Below are 9,025 nucleotides of genomic sequence, written 5' to 3'. Positions count from 1 at the left end.
AAGCGCTGCGGCGCGGCCGTCCGCCCCGTCGCGCCCCTCCCTCCGTCCGCGCGGGTGGGCGTCCCGCTTCGGGGGGGGGCGGCGGGGGTTGGCCGCGGGCGGGCTTCTGTTGGGGGGATCCACGGGCGTGTGCCCCTGAGGCGTACCTTCCCGTGTTTCGGCCGCGCCGTCCGTGCGAGTCGCCGTGCGTCCGGGCCCCCGTGCGCGTGCGCGAGCGGACCGTGTCCGTGGGTGCCGCGCGTCCGCGTTCCCGCGTGTTCTGCCTGCCCGCGCCTACCTCTGTGTCTCCCGGGCGTCCCGGGGTTGTGTCTGCTGCGCGCGCGCGCGCGCCCCCTCGCGTCCATCTCCGTGTTTCCGTGTGCTCCGTGGGCCCGTCCGTGTCTCCGGAGGGCACCCTGCGGTGCGGGCGCACGCGCGCGCGGGCGCGTTCCCGTCCTTCCGTCCGTCCGTCCTCCTCCTCCTCCTCCTCCTCCTCCTCCTCCTCCGCCCCCCACCGCCCACACCCCCGCCGCCCCCCGCCGCCCCCACCGCCTCCGCCGCCTCCAAACCTCTTCCCCGCCTGGCGGGTGGCAGCCGGCGGCCACGTCGGACTGGATCCGGATATCGCCAGCGTGGGGCCCACGGCAAGGGCGCAGGCGGGGTGGGGTTGGGGGTGCGTGGTGGGCGGTGGGGGGGGTGGCGCCAGCGGTCCTCGGCGGCGGCGGGCCTAGCGCCGCCGGCACGTGCCCCTCCGGTTTCAGTCGGGACCGCCTCCGTGACGTCGAGGAGAGCTTCTCCACCCGTCCGTCCGAGGGCGCGGGGGTTCGGCGGACCGAGGGTGCCGTCGTCCCTCGACGACCGCCTTCGGGTCGCGCGCACACACACGCTCGGAGGCGCCCCGTCTCAACTGAAAGGAGTCGGCGGAGTAGAAACCGCGGCCCTCGAGACAGCTCCCTAACGCCGGGTGCGTGCGGCGGGGTGCTTTCTACACCCTACAGAAGGAAAACGCCTGTGGCCGGAGTTCTCGACGCCCGCCTTTCGACGCACCCTCTCGTCGCCTCGCTCCGTTTCCTAAGGCTCTCGTGACTCCTCCCGTTCTATTTCAGGGAGGCGCAGCTGAAGGGCTATCCGCTCCGCCCGTCCGTGAAGTTGGGCTTTCCCCCCGAAGGTGGCCGGAAGGGGGTGGGGGGGCGCGTGAGCCAAAGGATCTTGAAAACGCGGCGGCGGCGGTACCGCTTTCGGCTCTCGCCGATCCCACGCAGAGGCGGGGGCGCGGGCAGGTCCGCGCGCAGGTGCCCGTGCGAAGGTGCAGGCGCGTGCAGGCGCGGGCGCGCGCGCGCGCGCCCTCGGGCAGGTACGTAGAGGCGGGCGCCCGCGCGTGCACACCCCTAGGCGTACGCACGGGCACGGACGCGCCCGAGGGCGCGCGCGTACCGGCGCGGGCGCGCCCGTGTGGGCGCGCCCACGCCTACGCGCGTGTACCCGCGCGGGTACGCACGGGCAGGCACGTGCGTACCGCCCGCCCGCGCACGGGCGCGTGCACGCGCCTGCGTGTCCGTATCTGCAGCCACGGGCGTGAGCGCGTGGGCGCCTACCGTCCTTCTTCTACCTAACGCCGTCACCGGGCTGGCTCGGCGTCCAGGTATGCCTGTCTCCCCCTCCCCTCCAATCCCCTCCCCCTCCCCGCCCCCTCCCCTCCCCTCCCCTCCCCCTCCCCCTCCCGTCCCTCCCCCCTCCCCCTCCCGTCCCTCCCCCCTCCCCCGTCCCCCTCCCCCTCCCCTCCCCTCGTCTCCCCTCCCCTCCCCCCTCCCCCTCCCCGTCCCTCCCCCCACCGCCTCCCCTCCCCCACCCCTCCCCCTCCCCTCCCCCTCGCCTCCCCTGCCCCCATCCCCCTCCCCTCCCCCACCCCTCCCGCCCACCCCCTCCCCCTCCCCCTCCCTCTGCCTGTCTCCTTCCTTTTCTGAAACCGGGTTTTCCTCTTCGAGAGCCGTTCCGCCCCTCGGGCGAAACCAACTCGCCGCGTACCGGAGACCGAGTGCAAAGACGGAGCCCCGGCGGCGCGGCGGCGGCGGCTCGGAGCTCGGCTGCCGACCGAGGTCGTCGGCGGTTCGGATCCGCCGGCTCCTCCTTGGGAAGCCCGTGGGGCGGCTCGACTCTCTCCCCTAGGGCCGCTCCGAGTCCCGAGCCGCTCGACGGCACGCGACGGCAGCGGCGCCGCAGTCAGTTCTCTATCTAAACGGAAACGACGACGATGACGAACGTCAGTCTTCACCGCCACGCCCTACTCCCCACCCGAGCACCGTTCCAACTCGGGTGTTTCTCTCCCTGTGGCGGGGGTCCCCCCCGACTGAGAAAAAATAAACCGCCCCCCGAGGACGGCCCGCGTTCGGAGCCTCTTGGTAGTAGCGCGCCTTCACGGGACGACGGCACGCGCGCCCGTCACCCGCTTCCCGGAAAGCTCCCCCCGCAGAGAGTCGCGAACTCGGGCGAAGACGGAGGAGTCCGCGTACCCGTCGCCCAAGGTTCAGCCATCGTCCGATTGGAAACCGGTGCCTTCCCGGTCCCGCCTCCCCGTCGATCGACGCCTCCCGGGGGTGGGATGGCTTCCAGCCGAACCAGCCTACCGTACCCTTCCCCTCCTACGTACCTCGGGAGGTCGGCTCGGACAGGGAGGGGCCCGTCAGATGTCCAGTCCGCCGTGAGCTTTCCACGACGACGGTCGGCCGGTCGGCCGGTCGGTCGGTCGGTCGTCCCGGAACACCCCGGTCGGGTCCGCGCGCGCGCGGCACGGGCTTCACACACCTCGCTCCTCTGGCTTCCCGGGAGACGCTCGCGGCACGGCGACGCGTGCAACGCGGGAACGGCGACGCTGCCCTCGGCCTTACCGTCCCCCCCCTCCAGCCGAATACGGCCCCGGCCCTCACCGCGGGCCGAGTTGGGGGGCTGGGGGTCGGGCCGGGGGGGGGGATCGGCGGCGGCGGCCCTCGTCGGCAGGCGGCGCTAGCGCCGCCGGCGTGCGGCCTTACGGTTCCCGTTGCGATTCCCCTCGTGGGCGCGGAGAAAAGCCTCTCCATCCGGCCAAGGGGGCGCCCGTTCGGCGGACCGAGGGCGACGACGGGGGGCTGCCCGTCCGCCTGAGCGCGCGCCCGCTCCCGCAGGCACAGGCGCGCGCGGGCGCAGGCACAGGCGCACACGCTCAGACACGCGCTCACGCGCAGACGCGCACTCAAACCCATACAGACACGCACAGACGCACACACAGACGCACGCACAGACCCGCGCTCACGTGCGCAGGCGCCCCCACAGACGCAGGCGGGCACGCACACGGGCACGCCCGCAGACGCGCACGCGCACGCACGCAGTCACGCGCGCACACGCAGGCACACACGCCCGGACACGCGCGCACACGCCCCCGCAAAGACGCGCCCCCGCACAGACGCGCGCGCGCGCGAACGGACGCACGCACGCGCGCAGGCACGCGCGCACACGCACCAGGCCACCCGGAACGTTTGCCAACTCCCCGCCCACCTCAGCACCCCACCCCCCGGGCCCGAGGCGCGTGGTCCCCCACCGCCCCCACCCTCCGAGCCCCCCACCGCCCCGCTCTCGGCCTCCCACCCCCCAACCCCCCTCCGGCACTCCACCCCCCACCCCCACGACTCACGCACACACGCCCGCCCGCCCGCCCGCCCGCCCGCATTCGGGAGCCGCCGGAGATCTCTCGATGCTCGAGACGCCGACTCACCCCTCTCCCTCCCCCCCCCCGCCCCGGAGACGCCACCTTCCCGAGTCCGCCCGCGAGCCCGGAGAGCACTCGCTCGGGCCGAGCCGCCCGAGGGCCTCTGGGCGGGCGTTCGCGGCTGGCCCGCCGCGCCTCCGCTGGACCTCACTAAGTCCGGCCTCGCTCCCGAGAGCCTCGAGGGCCTCCCTCGGTGAGATGTCTCCCCAGTCGGACCGGGGGGCCCAGAGCCGGTCCGTACCGGCTCTGGGAAGGCGTTCCCGGCCTCCCCCCCGCCCCCCGTTTGCCCGCCCGCGTCGCGGGAGGATGGAAAGCGATGAGGAAGAACGCTCTCGGTGGCGGCCGTGGTTTTCTTTTGCGACGCGGATGCCGGCAAACGCACGGCTCCCTCCCTCCCTCCCTCCCTCCCTCCCGACGCAATTTGCCCGTTCAACCCGCCTCACGCGTACCGTTGGCTCGGCGACAGGGACGACGGCGGAAAACGTCTCCCGGTCTGCCTGCTGCGCCACGCGGGCACTCAAAGAACGAGGAGGAAAACTTCGGGGACTGGCGGTCTCATCCCGTCCCGTTTGTCGCGTCCGTCCAAAGGATACGGATCGGAGAACACCTGCCCGTCCGACGCTTGGGACGTGCTCTCTTCTCCCTCCCGCCCCCGGTGGACGCTCATCCCCTCGGGCGCCCCCCCCCCCGTTCGGCCCTTTCGGGGGCGAGCGCGCGCGCGCGCCCCATGACGCTCCCGAGAGGTTTCCCCGGCGGCCCGGGGGAGTCTGTCCCCTCTGCCACCCTCGAGCCCCGGCCGGGGCCCAGGTGGACCCGGTTCCACCCCCCCGCCGCCCTTCGCTCCGGTCGTCGGCCGTCACCCGGCGGCCGCTTCGATACCGTCCCCCTCCGGAGCTCTGCGGCGCCGACGGGATGGGAAGCGGTCCCGGCGGGCGCGCGCTGGCCACGGCGGCCCGGGGCCTTCGCTCCGTCTCCTCGAGCCCGGCCTGGCTCCCGGCGTCCTCCCGGGGTCCTCCCGGGGTCCTCCCTCCCTCCCTCCCTCCCTCCCAGGGCCCCCCCCGAGTGGGACACGCCGGCTGGCCGGCATGGTGCTCCAGGGCTCCAGCGGGGTAGACGGGATCTTCCTGGCTGAGGGGCGAAATGGCCCGGCTGGGCCGGACCCCCTTGGATCGGAACTTTGGGAGATGGGGCCAAGGTGTTGGAATAGGCTGACGCTTCCGCCTAGCTCTCTTGACGACAAAGACCCGGAAACACAAGCGAACGAGTATGTCTGCGACGAGCGGGGAGTCCTGACCGTCGAAGGCGGGCTTAGACGACGCACTGAGGGGCAGCGGCAGGAAGAGACCTTTCAGGGGCAGAGAGGGTTTACCGGCCCTGCCCCGCGGGGAGCCCTCAGGCACCATTCCCAGAGCGGCTGCTGCAGTGGGCTGGTACCGTCGTTCCACTGCTGTTCCGTCAGGGAGAAGCAGCCAGCCACACAGCCTGCTCACACCTCCGGAACCTGAGAATAGAACTCTGAGCAAAAGTTTACTACTTGCGTATATTTTCACGGGCCCCTTCACTCCCAAGCCGGCTTCAGTGGCTGAATCTCTGGGCCTGATATTGCCCTCTTGAGCAGCTAGAGGCTTCCTTCTTGGGGAAAGAGAAAATGTGCCAAGGGAGAAAAGATAATTTGCTACCTCCGTTAACCAGGGGAGCTCTGGACAGAAGCGGCTGCTGTCCAGGTATAAACCATCCTTGGTCCTTGAGCACCTTTTCCTTCTGCATGGACCTGTGTGGGCCTATTTTAGAAGAATAGGCCCCTGTTGGCAAACTGCAACCATTTCAGCTGTACTGTGTAGAGGTGGGAGTTTGACATTGCTTTACCTATTAAACAAGGTGTCCTCACCAACGCACATCAGGTACCTAAGGACTCCTAGTTCCACTCAGGTCACCCAGCCACCCATGACAGGGGTCCAGAGTTAACTGGTACCTCCCAGTCCTTACAACCAAAAGCTTTGGGTGCCCATGGTTCATCTGCAGAACCCACCGGCCAGAATGCTGTAATTAATATGGACGCGTTTTCCTCGGAGTAATTCGTGGGTTGGTTCTCAACCCCCTGCCTTGTTCAGAGCATGACCCCCTGCTGCAATCAGATACCAGTATATACACGAATCACCCCTGCCCCTGTAAGACTGTAGGACAGAGCCTGTAACCACACACTTGATATCAGCTACCTGGAAACCTGAGCTGAATGCATACAAGAAAACTGAATGGACTCCTAGACTGATACACCTGATAACAGCTCTAGCCATCTGGGGACAGGACCCCAGAGCTCCGAAGGTGAAAATAATCATGCTAGCTCACTCAAGCAGCCCATAGGTGTATAAAAAACAAAACAAAGCAAGCAGCTATGACACAGTAAGCAAGCATAAACTAATACAATAACTTATAGATGGCTCGGAGACAACAGTCAATATCAAGTCACATAAAGAAACAGACCATGATCACCTCAACAGCCTCTCAAAACAAAGAATCCAGGGATCTTCTAGATGAAAGTGCATTCCTGGAATTACCAGAGGCACAATACAAAATTTAATACACACAACCCTTCAAGTCATCAGGAAGGAGTCAATACGCAGAACAAGCCAAGGAACACACTGATAAAGCAATTGAAAAAATTAGAAAGATTATTCAGGAACATAATGAAAAGTATAATAAGCTGGAAAAATCCATAGACAGGCAACAATCACAAATTCAGAAGAGTAACCAATAAATTTAAAGAATTATGCAACTCAACAGAAAGTTAGAGGAGCAGAATTGAGCAAGTAGAAGCTAGAATTTCTGAACTTGCAGATAAATCACTTGGCACTAATATATTTGGAGAAAAATCAGAGAAAAAAATTAAATCAAGAAACCTTAACAACCATGTACGACTCTATCAAAAGAAATAACCTATGAGTGATTGGAGTAGCAGACAGGGAGGGATAACAGAAAATAGAGAGAAAGTTGTTGAAGGTTTGACAGAATACTTTTCTGATATTGTGAAATATGAGAAGATATCTGTCCAAGATGCTAATCAAACTCCACATTAGCTAGATCTTAAAGTCACCGAGATATATTATAATCAAGCTTGCCAAAACCAAAGATAAAGAGACAATTATAAAAGCAGCAAGGGATAAAAGTCACCTACAAGGAAGAGCCAATAAGAATAAGGTCGGACTACTCGGCAGAACCCACGCAGGCAAAAAAGCAATGGGATGACATATTTAAAAAATTAAAGGAAAAAAATTGCCTGCCAAGAATCACATATCCAGCAAAACTGTCTCTTAATATGAAGGTGAAATGAAGATATTTCCCGATAAATACAAGTTGAGGGAATTCGTAAAAACTAAACCAAAACTACAAGAAATACTAAAGGGAGTTCTTTGCCTAGAAAATCAATAATATCACAAATCAACCCAAGACTAGAACACTGGGCAGAGCAACCAAAAGTCAACCCAGACACGGAAATCCAAAAAAACAAAGTTTAAAATAAAAGCCCAAAACAGAGTAACAGCGATGTTACTGTATAAAAGAAGACAACATTAAAATAATAAAGAGGGATTAAGAAATGTATTCATACACTTTCCATACCGAGAAAAAGATATGGCGATACAAAGAAATAAAGTTAGCTTTAAGTCTACAGCAACAACCGTAGACAATAAGATAACCACAAAACAGGCAAACTATCCCACTTATTAAAATAAAATACGAGGGAAAAGTAAACTCAGGGGAAGCAAAATCAATAAGAAAAAATATGAGAAAAGCACAATATGTAAAGAAAACCTACTTCCCACAAAAAATTAAGTGGGAAAAACAAGGTTGTTCGGCGGGGGTGCGGGGGCGGCGGGCGGGGGGCGGGGGGCGGCGGGCGAGGGGCAGGCCGAGGCCGGGAGCCCGGGCGCCCGGCGGTGCGCCCTCGCCGCCCTCCGATCTGGATTCTTTCCGCTGCCGCCTGCACCGGTTGTAAGCCGCCACGTGGCGGCCGCTTTTATATCGTTTTCCTCCGGAGCGCCGGCGCCGACGACATGGGATGCGATGTGGCTGCGCTGGGCGAGGTGACGTTCCAGGACGCCGGCGGCGTCGGCAGGATCTTCCCGATCACGGTGGGGGGTCGTCACCAGACCAATGTCCCGGGATTGGGCCTGCAGGTTCAAACAGTTGGGGTGGTTTTCTCTGTTTTAGCCGCAGCTTTGTCGGTGGTTCCCTTTTAGTCGCTCAACCGGGGCGACCAGTCTTTGCCGGTTCACCCACCTCCACGTGTTTGTGCACGTCCAACTGTGCCAGAACGAGATGGTTCAGGCGGACGAGTAGGAGAAAGCATGCTCCGGGTTTTCCCTTGCTCGCCCGCGTGGGTCCTGGACCGTTACAGGAGCTAAACCGCCAGAGAATTATTTTTTCAAGTTCTCTCTGTTGTTCCTCGGAGGTAACCCTGTCTCACCACTGCTGGCCTTATAGGGTGCTGCTGCCCGCTCGGCCCTCAAGCATGTGTCTTAGCTCGTGACTCGTACCTTTGGAGCGGTCACAGTTTCCGAAATTTTTCCTGACGTTTTTTTCTGGGGGTTCCTTCAACTGTTCATTGCTGGTGCGGTTTTTCCGTGGCTCACACAGGCAATAGCTTTAGCGTCTGCACGGTCCTAGCCGGCTCCAACACTCTATCTCGTGCATCGACCAGAGTACCCCTGCAACACCAGGGCTGCGAGAGATGGGGTCGTGTTGCCCCGCGACGTATGAGCAGCAGTTCCTTTAGATCGCTGTGACGCGATTGCGTCTCTTACTGTCAGTCGCTTTGTTTCTTATGCTATAAATACGCGTTTTGGTTCACCAAATAGCTACCGATAAGCTCTACTTGAATGGTGGTTCTTTTGACATAAGACGCGGTCGTGCGTTTTTCTGTGTTTTTAACGATTTCCCGCATGTTTATCTGCTGCTTGCTTGAACGCGTACTTGGTGCGTTTCTGCCATTTTTGGAGCTTCTAGGTATTTGCTACTTCCGTCTTCTCTGGGTTCCCACGTCCGACGGCGTTGTTGTGAACGCATTGTGAGTCTCCTAAACGGCGTGCTGCCTCCAAAAAGCAACATGTGGTTTCCACGATTTCCATGGCATTTTGCATCGTGTCCCTATTCTCTGTTCTTCACATGTCAGGTGTTAAGCCACTGGGGCCTTCTTTGCTGCTTTTACACAGCACATGCCTGGAAGGCGGGGAAGAAAGTAATACTCTTTATAATGGTCTTCTCAACAATTTCTAGACGTGGTCATGTGTCTTTTGCTGCGCTTCTCTTGAG

This window comes from Loxodonta africana, unplaced genomic scaffold (genome assembly GCF_030014295.1).
Source record: "Loxodonta africana isolate mLoxAfr1 unplaced genomic scaffold, mLoxAfr1.hap2 scaffold_407, whole genome shotgun sequence".
In the NCBI taxonomy this organism is placed as follows: Eukaryota; Metazoa; Chordata; class Mammalia; order Proboscidea; family Elephantidae; genus Loxodonta; species Loxodonta africana.
Note: the sequence above shows the minus strand (reverse complement) of the source record.